This window comes from Megalops cyprinoides, chromosome 7 (genome assembly GCF_013368585.1).
Source record: "Megalops cyprinoides isolate fMegCyp1 chromosome 7, fMegCyp1.pri, whole genome shotgun sequence".
Classification (NCBI taxonomy): Eukaryota; Metazoa; Chordata; class Actinopteri; order Elopiformes; family Megalopidae; genus Megalops; species Megalops cyprinoides.
This window is the reverse complement of record NC_050589.1, coordinates 36,720,235-36,733,314: the sequence shown is the minus strand read 5'-3', so window position 1 is coordinate 36,733,314 and position 13,080 is coordinate 36,720,235.

The following is a 13,080-nucleotide window of genomic DNA, read 5'->3' as shown; positions in this document are numbered from 1 at the left end:
GAATATTTTACGGCATTTTGATTTCTGCATTCTGTTTACTTTGTTAACTGAAGTGTCAAGCTAACGTTCAAATTATTTGTTTACAAGTACAGTATCATCAACAGCTCTTGTAATGGCCATATTTATATATTTATATGCTAATTACAAATAAAGTTTTGTTGTGTATGCTGACAATGGCATTAAAAATTGTTTTAAATAACTAGGCAGATGGTGTTTAAAGTTCAAGAAAATCCACTGTTAAAAACACAAATTCGAGAAATGCATGATGTTTCCAACGTCAATGAGTAATCGTGTTAATTAATCATAATCTCAATATTGACCCAAAAACGACCCAATGGTTCGTTTCAGAGGGGTCTGAGTTCGTTTGGAGTGTTCACATATGCGCAAAAACTGCTGACTAATCGCTCTGAGTTCGTTTTGAGGGCTGAAAGGGACCAAGGGTGAAAACACCCTTAGAATGTGTATTCTGCCATTGCTGTAACCTATGGAGGACAAAAAATGGCATAAGCATAAATAAATAAATACATTTTGGTAATGAAAAAGGCTATTTCTGTATTTCTACATTTATCCATTTATTTATTTCTGTATTTCTACATTTCTACATTTATTTATATAGTATATAATATATTTATATTTATATTTATATATTTCTCTGTATTTATTATATCTGTATATCCGTATGTTAACTGAGTGGGTGGTCCTATACCTCAGTCTAAAGCCGGATTGGTCAGATGGGCGAACCAGACAGAAGCAAACGATTCCTATCAAATCTACATTACACAAGCTGGTTAGCTAACCTTGGTAATACTCTGCGCAATGACTCCTACAAAACTTTCCATCAATAACACATGGCTACATTAAAACATACTGTGGACAACTCAGTTTAGCTAAGCGGCTAGTAGCGAGCGAAAGGCAAACCTCCCGTATAGAAGGTATGCACTGACGTCACTTTCCCACCGGCAAAAGTCGCCCCTCAATCGACTGAGAACTGAGTGGCAAAATATGCTGTAACATTGCTGCCTTTAGTAGGGTAAACTGCGAAACCGGGAGTAAAACAAACTATTGTCTGGCTAAATTAAAGGCAGTTGGACTCGACAGTGACCCTTACAACTTACCAAAGAATCAGTAGTCCATGGACATTGACATGTGGCCAGGAATCGGGGTTTCCTCACATTTATATGTAGCTGATTTCGACGCCGGGGAAGTGGACAAAGCAAAGCCTGAAGGCATACAAAGCTGCGACATTCTAAAACGCTTAACGTGGCTTAATGTTCCAAAACTGCGATCAATGATCACCAAATTTCTCGCGGACATCTCTTGTCAGAAACACTCTCTCCTGTCAAAAATCCAAACCGAAATCCTAGGAGTATGGTCGTTCTCTCACGTTAAGCGTTTTCCTCTCCATTGACGCCCATTATAAGAAAAATCATAACGTGGCTTAATGTATCCAAACAGCGATCAATGATCAAATTTGTCTGAAATCTCACATGCCATAAACACTATCTTCTGTCAAAAAGCTAAACTCTCCATTGACGCCCATTATAAGGAAAACGTTTCGTATCTTAATTTTCCAAACAGCGATCAACTACCAAAAAGCAAAACAGAGGACAGCGCTGAACATAACTACCATATTCCTTGGATTTTAAGTTTTGCTTTTTTGGTAGGAGATGGTGTTTATGACACGAGAGATGTCCGAGAGAAATTTGGTGATCATTGATCGCTGTTTTGGAACATTAAGCCACGTTAAACCGTTTCAGGTAAGCGTTTTAGAATGTCCGCAAAAGCCTTGACGCTTGGTCGTAGGCTAACCTACTTCAAGGCAGGATTTGTAGGCGAAATTAAAGTGATGAGGACACCAATGGATATTCTGGTTGTATGTGGTTTGTACAAATATTTTTATTTTATTACAACTTTTATTTGGAAAACTGTAAGCTACACGTTTCGATGCTTGGATTCCAGTCGTTTCTGCGAATTGCAGCGATCCATTTGCTTCTCTTTTCTTTAGCTTTCGGCAGTCTGTAAAAAGATAGCTCCGATTTCTTGATGAATCTATTTGTACAGTCAATCGCTGTTTCCCATTTTAGATGTGTTTTTGTGTTATCGCGGCATTCAAGCTGAACGCTAACGCTGCCACTCAATGGGAGGTAGTGCTCTCCTGGCATCCGCCAAACCCAGATTCATCCCTCAGACTGCCAGATAGTGAAGCGTGATTCATCACTCCAGAGAAAGCGTTTCCACTGCTCCAGAGTCCAGTGGTGGCGTGCTTTGCACCACTCCAGCGGTCTCTTGGCATTGCCAATAGTGATGTTGGGCTTGTGTGCAGCTGCTCAGCCATGGAAACCCATTTCATGAAGCTCCCGATGCACAGTTCTTGTGCTGATGTTGCAGCCAGAGACAGTTTGGAACTCTGTACTGAGTGATTCAACAGAGGATAGGCGGTTTTTACGTGCTACGCGCTTCAGCACTCGGCGGTCCCGCATGGTCTACCGCATGGTCTACATCAGTTTCTGAGCTGGGTTTTGATTAGCTTCAGTTTAGAGAATGATCGCTCTACTGAAGCAGTTGTCACTGGAATTGTAGGATATGTTTTGAGGAGCATAGTCAGATTAGGGAAAACTGATTCCACATCATTGTCTTTAAGGCACCTTAGCACAGCTTTGACGTAGAAAAGATTTGCTAGGGGCCATACAATGTGTTTTGAATGTAAGCAGGGTTTGAGAAGTAACTTCAAAATCTTATCAAAGTATTGTAGGCACACCCTTTACAGCACAGCATCACATTTTATCCACTGGAAGGGCACTTCTGCATTAGAGGAGCACCTAATTGGGCACTTCATGTTTTCTCACCTGTAGGAGTACCCTATAGAGCACTGTATCCCATATTCTCTTCTGGAAAGGGACACTGTCATGCAGGGGCGGCATAGAAGGCACTATAACGGTAGCCTTTTCCAAGGGCACCAATAGGGAATGTCAAGTTTAGACCATTGTAAGGGCACCTTACACCTTATAGGGCACTGCATCACGTTTTCTCCACTAGAAGGGCACTCATTAAGACATATTATCGATTTTTTTTGCTTTAGCCTGCACATCATCATAATTTATTGCATAGGGCAATGGGGCACCCTAGAGGTCACTCATTTTTTTTCCTATGTGAAAGGCAGCCAATAGGGCACTTCCTCTCGTTTTCACCACTCTAGAGGGTACTTTAGCGATGCTTTTTCAAACAAGGGGGCAATATTAAATACCACGCTTGCTGCTGGATACAAATTACGTGTCAATACCTCTGTGCCTCCATTGACTGGACCACAGGCTCAAGAGAAATTCAGAAGTAATTCCAACTCCCGCCTTATCGCTACAGCGACCAATTATAAGACAGAGATTTCTGGGAAAGGACCAATTACAACAATTATTTTAAGTGGTTCAAGGTGCATACATTGGGACGAATGAATATCTTCTTACTACGCTCCAGCATAAACACGATGATGTATTACTCCGCACAATTTAACCCTTTATAAGAAGGTTGACTATCTCACAATGTCCACCCCGTGGGGTGGGAAGTCCTGTGAAAGCATGGCTTTGGGTGTAATTTCAAATGTAGTTAATACATATGTTGCATTTAGCACTGATGTTAAATCATAGTAACTATGCAATTACATTCGCGAAAAGAAGTTCCAGAACGCCAGGTCACGGAGTCCTGGGAAAATGCACTTTCTTGTAGGTAGCCCGAACTGAATGATGTATGTATGTGTGTTGATACGCCTCCAACGTAGTTTTTGGACCTTGCATAATATCGAATTACGGCAATGACTGGAAAAGCGCAGCCATATATAGAGAATATGAATGGTTTATTTTAAAATAATAATTGCTAAATGTATGTGAAATACTGTGTATATATAGATGGGGGGTCGGGTCACAACGTCACCACTAGAACCACTGCTTTTCAAACTCAGCAGTTACTAATAATCAGTTAACAAATGAGTGAGCAAAGTTTGACGAAGTTAGTTGCAACTAAAATAGTTCTGCTATTCTGCAAGCGGGACGCGTAATTTTAATAACTGTAATCATAAAATAGATTACAACACTTAGTAAGTAGTAGGTGTGTAACTTAATGGTATAGACATGTATAACGTTAAATAAATGTCTGCGATCTATGCCCGTCTGTTTCCTGGGCCAGCTATTCTTTTTTTCCTTAATTCCGCCTGCATTGTGCAGAGAAATAGTTTGTCGTTCAGTGTTGATTCCGTTTGCTGTTCGGCATAAATCGAACCTCATTTCGGGTCAGGGCGGTGTTGTCCGGACTACGTTGCCCTGGGATTCCATTTCCGCCTTCCTCCTCCACATCACTCTCAGCGACGCTCATGTCACCGTTATGCCGCCCGCCAGTAACTTGTAAAGAGGCTCATTAATGTGTTCACGAATCACAGCGGCTTCAGGGTGTTCGAATCCGTATTTTTTAAGGAGTCATCAACTTAACCAAAATTAATGATCAATCGTTCTCTTCTAAAACAATGAAGTGAATAATACTCTTTTTTTATGCACACGATGTATAAAAGCGTAGACATTCGGTTTAAAAATAATAGCCAAGTCCTCATTATCTTAAATTCTTAGAACAGTCTTAATTGCGATGCTAGGGTATCGCCATACTGAAAAGGATGAATCTGGGGTAAGTTGTTAAATGCCCTGGGATTGTTTTTCTCTGTCTGTGCCTAGAATTGTAAAATGTATTTGCAAATATAGAAATCAACTCGTTGGTGGTTGGCTGTGCAGATGTCTCAGGTGCTAAAGCAGGGTATTGGTCTGTCCCAAAATTGGTTGGACCGCACTTTGCAAGAACCAAGACTGATTGATTCTGCCTTGAAGAAATGGAAACAGGATTGGTTTACCGTTCCTGAGGTTTAATCCAGACTTGTTGACTATATCAAAAGTATTCAGCAGGCCTGACTGGCAGGTTCAACAACTAATTATATGTCTCTGTGGGGCTTTCAGATGGGAATCAGATGACAAAATTTGAGATATACGGACAGTACTGGTGAGGTTCTACCCGGACCTCGCAGTGATAGACCAGGCCTGTCACAGGGTAGGTTTGGTGCAGTGCTGGGCCTGTGCTACTGGGGCAGGGTTATGTCACCTGGCTCTGACACGACCTCTACATGAGCACACACTTCTTCTCCTCCTAGGAGCATCTCGATCTGCCTTCTCTATCCCCCAGATTATCCTTTTGAAGACTTCTACAGCCAACTAAAGCAAAGATCATTCAATGAAACAAGCATGTAGCAAAAATAATGAAAGACTGTGTTTACAGAGTATTGACATGATCACGGATCACAACCCAGAACATCTGTGGATGCACCCTTGATCAAGGTATATAACCTGAAATTCTTTGTTCAATATCCAGTTGTATAGTGTCCTCCTTACTTATTGTTGTGTACTTATTGATACCCCCCCAATGTAGATCAGAACAAAATATATTATACAATAAAATGTACACATTGAATCTCTTTTTGTTTAATATACAATAATAATAATATGTACTTTTTTTACATTTAATGCATATTTCTGTTGAATCATGTTTTTATTCTTATTTAATCAAGGCTTTAAATAAATGTGGAAGGCACTGTAAATGGGTATGTGAGAAAAAATATGTATAATAAAAATATGTATGTATAAATAGTATGTATGCAGAGCAAAGCAAAGCATATACACTCACTGAGCACTTAATTAGGAACACTGTACTAATACTGGGTAGGGTCTCCCTTTGCTCTCAAAACAGCCTCAATTCTTTGTGGTATGGATTCCACAAGATGTTGGAAACATTCCTTTGAGTTTCTGGTCCATGTTGACATGATTGCATCATGCAATTTCTGCAGATTTGTCAGCTTCACATTCATGTTACGAATCTCCCGTTCTACCACATCCCAAAGGTGTTCTATTTTATTCAGATCCAATGACTGGGTAGGCCACTGAAGAACATTGAACTCATTGTCATGTTCATGAAACCAGAGTGAGATGACTTTTGCTTTGTGACATGGTGCATTATCCTACTGGAAGTAGCCATTAGAATATGGGTAAATTGTGGCCATGAAGGGATGCACCTGGTCAGCAACAATACTCAAGTAGGCTTCAAGCGATGATTGATTGGTATTAACGGGCCCAAAGTGTGCCAAGAAAACATTCCCCACACCATTACACCACCGCCACCAGCCTGGACTGCTGACACAAGGCAGGTTGGGTCCATGGATTGATGCTGCTGGCGCCAAATTCTGATCCTACCATCTGTGTGCCTCAGCAGAAATCAAGATTCATCAGACCAGGCTACGTTTTTCCACTCTTCACCTGTCCAGTTTTGGTGAGCCTGTGCCCACTGCAGCCTCAGCTTTCTGTTCTTGACTGACAGAAGTTGAACCTGACGTGATCTGCTGCTGTTGTAGCCCATCTGCCTCAAGGTTCGACGTGTTGTGCATTCTGAGATGCTTTTCTCCTCACCACAATTGTACAGAGTGGTTATCTGAGTTACTGTAGCCTTTCTCTCAGCTCAAACCAGTCTGGCCATTCTCCGTTGACCTCTCTCATCAACAAGGTGTTTCCATCCGCAGAACTGCCGCTCACTGGATGTTTTTTTGTTTTCGCACCATTCTGAGTAAACTCTAAAGACTGTTGTCCGTGAAAATCCCAGGAGATCAGCAGTAGCAGAAATACTCAAACCAGCCTGTCTGGCACCAACAATCATGCCACAGTCGAAATCACTGAGATCACATTTTTTCCCCATTCTGATGGTTTATGTAAACATTAACTGAAGCTCCTGACCCTTATCTGCATGATTTTATGCATTGCACTGCTGCCACACAATTGTCTGATTAGATAATTGCATGAATAAGTAGGTGTACAGGTGTTCCTAATAAAGTGCTCAGTAAGTGTATATCTCTTTACCTGAGGTATATCTGTGATGTGGTGTCACTAGCTCTTGGAGCACAGTTCCTATTCCCTCATCCACTTACAGGTGGCACTGTTGTCATAGCAACTTCTATATCTCAAAATTAGTCAATTACCTAGATCTCCTTGGTGAAAGGCTTCATGAACACAGCTCCCCCAGGAGCCAACCAGTTTCTTTCTTTCTTTGGGCATCCTGAAGAAAAAGAGAAGAGTGAGAGTGAACATGGATGATGTTTCATATACACTGTACACTGCAGTGGTCCACTTTGGCCAGATCATTTATACTGGCTGTGGAGGCCAGCAAGGTGATTCTCAGCTCTATTTCAGACACACTCATGAAATTCTCATCACCTGGGATGTTTTGGATGTTATTGTTTTTTTGTTTTTTTTTCGAGGTCTAGAACTGAGCCTTTGAGTACCCAAGGAAACAAAACAATAGAAGCATTTCCAGATGATCTTTTGTGCAACTGTTATTAAAGACTTAATGTATCATAGACAAGACTGGCTAGAATATATAGAGGCTATTTTTTTAGACTCAGTTAAAAATCAATATTTTTGTGGAAGGCATTTCACTTTTTCACTGTCGCTCTCCATCAGAAAATCTTTTCATTCCCAATACGAACAGTAGGCACCATGTGGTAAAAAATTATGATGGATTTTTTTTCCTCAGCAGCAACAAACTAAAATGTAAATATTCCACTGAATCCTTTACATTCTCTGGTTGACTGGTGAGCAAAACATACTGTATATTTCAAGTCATATCCAGCAGCTTGTCTTGAAGGATCTGCACCACTTCAAAACTGTGGTAAGAGAGAATAGCAGGAGAGTTAACCACAGCCAGGCATTCAAAGTGTTTCATAACTGGGGAAAACAGTAATTACATTACTCTACTATCAAAGTGTCCAAAGCCATCTTAATAAGGTGTCCTAATTAGAGAATATTAATTGTATGAATTAATTCAATCGAATTTTACCTGTTTCACAGTGTACTCGTCCAGCCCAGCTCATTGTGCCAGAATGACAGAAGAGACCTGTTTTAATCACGGACTAACAGGGTCAAGTGGTGATCCAGCACAGGGAATGTTCTGACCTAGATCTCTAAAGTTTTCAGAATAAGCTGGCCCATTTAAACATCAGTCAGAGACTGGATTTATTAAAAATAATGACAGATTTGATTAACACGCCTTGTTAATGACAGACACTCTTTTTAAATGTTTTGCTGTGTGTCTGTATAGCTGTATCACCTTGTCACTTGTGACCCCCTAAAAAGGTACACTTTTGTATAAGATATACTGAAACCAGTATATCTTATAGCTTTAAGATATACTGGTTTCAGGGAAATCTACTCTTCAGCACAGTTAACAATATTCATATAAGTAAGTTGCAGTAGAGTTTATTGGAACAAAATCAGTATACATAACAGTCTATATTTATTGGAATAAATGGCAGGATGAAGAGGTATCCTTGTAAACCTGCTTCACTTCAATCAAGAGGGATCAAAGAGATGTTACAATTTTAGCAATGGCAGTGCTCAAAGATGCTTCCCTCTTCATAGAGGTGACAGACTATACACCAGCATATAACCATAGACATCCATAGAGTATGACTGGGGAAGAGAGAGTACTCTTCCCTGTCAAGTAGGTAGTTTGGGGGAGGACAAGTTGATCAGAAATGATGAGAAAATTATTTTTCTCTCAGTTATAGGGTTCATACTATGAGAAAAGGACCGGAAAACTGATGTGATGAAATGTGATGTTTTAGGGCTTGATTTTGCAGGGTAGAGGTGTAATATAATAATATAATGTTATAATAATATCATGTATGTTATATATGAATCTATATAGGGATAGAGTCCTGGTCATTGTTCACTTTTCACCATGGAATGTTTGAAATGTGTGATAATGTCAGGTGTGACACTAAAGCTAAAGTCCAATGTGTGTCTCTCTGAATGTCCCAAATTCACCAACAGGCTTTCCCCATGTCTACCTGCCCTGCTTTGTCCACCAGCTGACAACTGAAATGCTGCCCATCCACAGAGATAATTCTACTGAAAGCCGAAGGCAAGGGGAAAGAGCAGAGGTAAAAACATGCACGTTGAAAAGTAGTGTGCAAACAGACAAATGGGACATTAATACAGTGAAAAAACGAAAATATTACCACCAACTCTACTAAGACTTCTGATTATAAATATAGCTAAAATGTGCTCCTTGCAAGAATATGGAATAGGACATAACTAATTTCTTATGATGTTATTTGTGTAATAAAATCATTTAATAAAAATGGAAAGAAAACATGATCATTTCTTTCCTTATGTCAGTGTCACTAAAAGCAAATATTTTTTAGATATGTATAAGATTCACTGTCCTCATATGTGTGGTCATAGGAATCTATAAACGCTTTTTACAAAATGACAAGTGAGAGATTTGTCTAGTGGTAAGGAAAAACATATTAGAAATGAGTTAGCTAGCCTAGCTAAAAGAGGTCGGTTCACTGATCGCTGTACTGGTACTGTACCAAGCTACAATTGGTCAGGGAAGATGTTAACTAACAGCTGCATACATTCATCCATCTGAACTGTGTAAAAGATAAAAATTGGCCGAAAGATGTTCAGTTATTCGGAATATAGACTAGACAGTCACGTGTCCTGCATCTCAGATGAATGAAACGCATAAACGTGTTGTCACAGACAGGCAAGCCAACAAGCTAAATCTTGTTTACAGTGCATAATATAGCTGTGAGATGTTTATTGAGGAACTTTTATTTTGACACTGAATATTGGATATTGATATTTTTTTTTGATTTGGCGGTCTTTAGGGGAAATGTCAAGGTGCTGATGGGAAATGAGAGGAGTGTGGATGTGATGGCATGGAAGACGGTTGTGTCTCAATCCCTCTGTTCTTTTTCAAATATTTTGAGTCGTGTAACGTTATAATCGGGAACAGCCTTGACAATAAACCTGAGTTCACTCTGAATTTACAGTGACTGGAGTTACATTATGATCCTCTTCATGCAGCTCAGCATCTCTGAAACTTAAGTGCATACCCACGGCCTTATACAGCTAACCAGAAGATGCAGACTATTTATTTCTAGATGTCTAGATGTCAAAATAATGCAGTTGTGAGAAATACGGTAGCCTCTTTTAAATCTGCGAGCTACATTGGGAATAATGTTCTCCAAAACATCAATTTCACAGTCATTTCGGCTGGACGATTTAAAAATGTATTTATTATTTATATTTATTTCTTTATTTAAAATGATTTATTTTTTGTTTCTTAGATTATTTCTAAAAATATAATTAAGTTTTTTTTTAAATTAAAATAACTGTTTTTCCTGTGTCCCTCTATTATGTGACAACAATTTTTTCCCAAGCCGCCGTAGTAGGCCTAGGTCATTTGGTCAATGATTACGAATGCCGTTCAGACCTGTAGAAATAGTATAAGATTCGTCTGAAAAACCGTCTCTACAACTGCGGTTCAGAGGACTCGCGCTACGTGGTTGAAACCAAACTACAGGAGACCTTCCGCGCCGAAACGCCCTTACATGTGATACAAGATCGATTGTGGAAGTATAGGTGGTTTTACCACTAGGGGGAGGTAAAGCCTAATTCTTCACGTAGGGAGTTTTAAGATCGAAATTTACACTCAAATTTGCTGCTGAAATTAGTTGATTTTGTGAGCCTTGTTGTTCCACTCATATTATTGTAAAATGAGCGCATCGGAAAGAGCCCCGAACGTCATGATTCACTGAATATTTCATTAATAGAAAGATTTCAGTTCAAGACACAGACCCATTTTGAACAGCAATAAGTAGAAGGGGGAAGAGGAAGATCTGACAGAGAAAGTAATCAGGAAAAAGAGCAATCAAGAATGGCTTGGCTGACAGCCCACAGTTTGCAGATTCAGATGTTCAATGGTCACACTTCTTCACTATTTTCTTGCAAGCCTTAAATAAAACAGTACTAAATCCTCTAAACAAAAGTAGTCTCACTCTTATTTAACAGTAATGATCATTCAAATGTATAGGCCTCCCCTTTGAGTGCACACCTGGACGAATTTAGATTAGGCTACAGCAGAGGGGGAAAAGATGGAAAAGACTGAGAGAGAGAGAGAGAGAGAGAGAGAGAGAGAGAGAGCCACAAATGAAAGTCTAATGGCTGAATCTTGGTTTTTCATTAACTACTGGTTCTGCTGCTTTTTGCCAGTGGATTTTAACCTTTACCATACCATCTCACACAGCTGGCACATTCATATGGGCACTCTCAGCCTCAGGTAGTGCTATACTATGACCTTGAAAAGCTCTCATTATATTTGATAATATAAAAGTTCAAATAATGTTTTTTGCACCACAACACTACAATAACTACCAACAAGTAGTTGCAACCAGGTGAGTGAACATCTAGACACACCAGTTGAAAACCTGGGCAGGTTGTATTGATTCCCAGATGGGTTGTTTTATCAATATAGCGTATGTTTCTCGGTAGTACCGAGGTACTACCTTACAGAGTTTCCATCACTTCTGAATGGCAGAACAGCAGATCCTCACCAAGGGTTCAAATCAGCAGCTCTCTGGTTACCAGTCCACTTCCTTAATGATGCCACACCTCCATCCACCTTTGTACCTTTGAGCAAGGTTTTTGGCCGTACTTCATTTAGTAAATATCTAGCTGTGTTAATATTATAGTAATGTACAAGTGCTACATAAAGTGTTTTCTAAAAAAAGGATACTTGTCAGACAGGGTAACTTTTGAGCAGCATTTTCCAACTTCACATTGTCCTCACATATTGATTTTTGCACACTGCTTCAAACCAGATCTCAACTGGAGTTCTATGTTGTATCTGAAGTTCAACCTCACTTCGATGTGATGCGCTAGCACATAGGTATCTGTACTTCTGGGAGGTTCAGGTACAGATCTCTACCATAATCTGTAATCTTCTTGAATTTCCCAACAAAATAAACCCACCCCTTGTGTTTGAGTGACAGATACACACCAACTCATGTAATCACTCACTTCAAATACTGCTTTTTTTTTTTTTAGCAATGTGGTAATGTCAGTGTGGAGGGACAAACTAGCGTTTGGTCCCAGCTCCATCAAGTAAAATGTTCTTTTCTTCAAAACCTCCTGTTCACTGTGACATTTTATATAACGCACTCTACATAAGGGCATCTAAATAATGATGCATAAACAGAAAGTGCAACATGTAATTCTGTAGACACTAATTCACCAACACACACACATACCCACGTGCATGCACACACAGGCACTCACAGCCACACGCATACGCAGCCCCACATGCTCACCCACAGCCTTCTTGGACATCAAGTCCACACTGTCCTTGAAGAGGCCTTGAATGCAGAGTAAAATTTGACAGAGGAATTCTGCAGTTCACAGACAGAGCAGACCCACATTGCTACAGTTCAGTACTTTGCATTTAACCAAAATGGACATGAACATCAGAATCAGCAACTTATCTTTTGCCACACAATGCTCTGCTTATTCTATGATGCCACAACGACAGTGTCCCATAGCAATGTGAATATATGAGGGTGACATTACACATGGATACAGAATACAGTAGCTATTGGATCGTGCCACAGAGCCACTCCCCACCTGTTAGTTCAAGCATTAGCAAGTGTTAGTTCAGCAAGTCAAACTGTATCAACCACACCGCTTATAACCAACCAAAAAGGAAAATGACAGTAGTTTCTTTACAAAAAATTAAATTATTATTATTAATTGTTTTAATTACATAAAACATAGATAACAAATAACATGTAAGGCCACCATTAAATTTGAATAATTAAAATAAATTGATACATTTAATATTTATATATTATGATTCCAATGGTACAAAAATAAAGCATTTGTTGGTTCTAGCCCATATTCATTTTCCTCTTCTCTTAAGAACAATTACAAAAAGCAGATTTTAAAAGTCATACCATCCATCTGTTTTAGTTTTTATCTTGTAAAATAATACAATGTACAATGTACAGCTCCCTTTATCTTAATATTAATAAGACATAACATTAACAGGTCATACTTGATGAAAGAACAAGCTTTTGAAGCAAAAAGTTGATTTATATCAATATGAAGATCAAATAGGATGACCAGACTGTTAGACAGACTGACCTACAGTTAAAAATTGTGAGGGAAC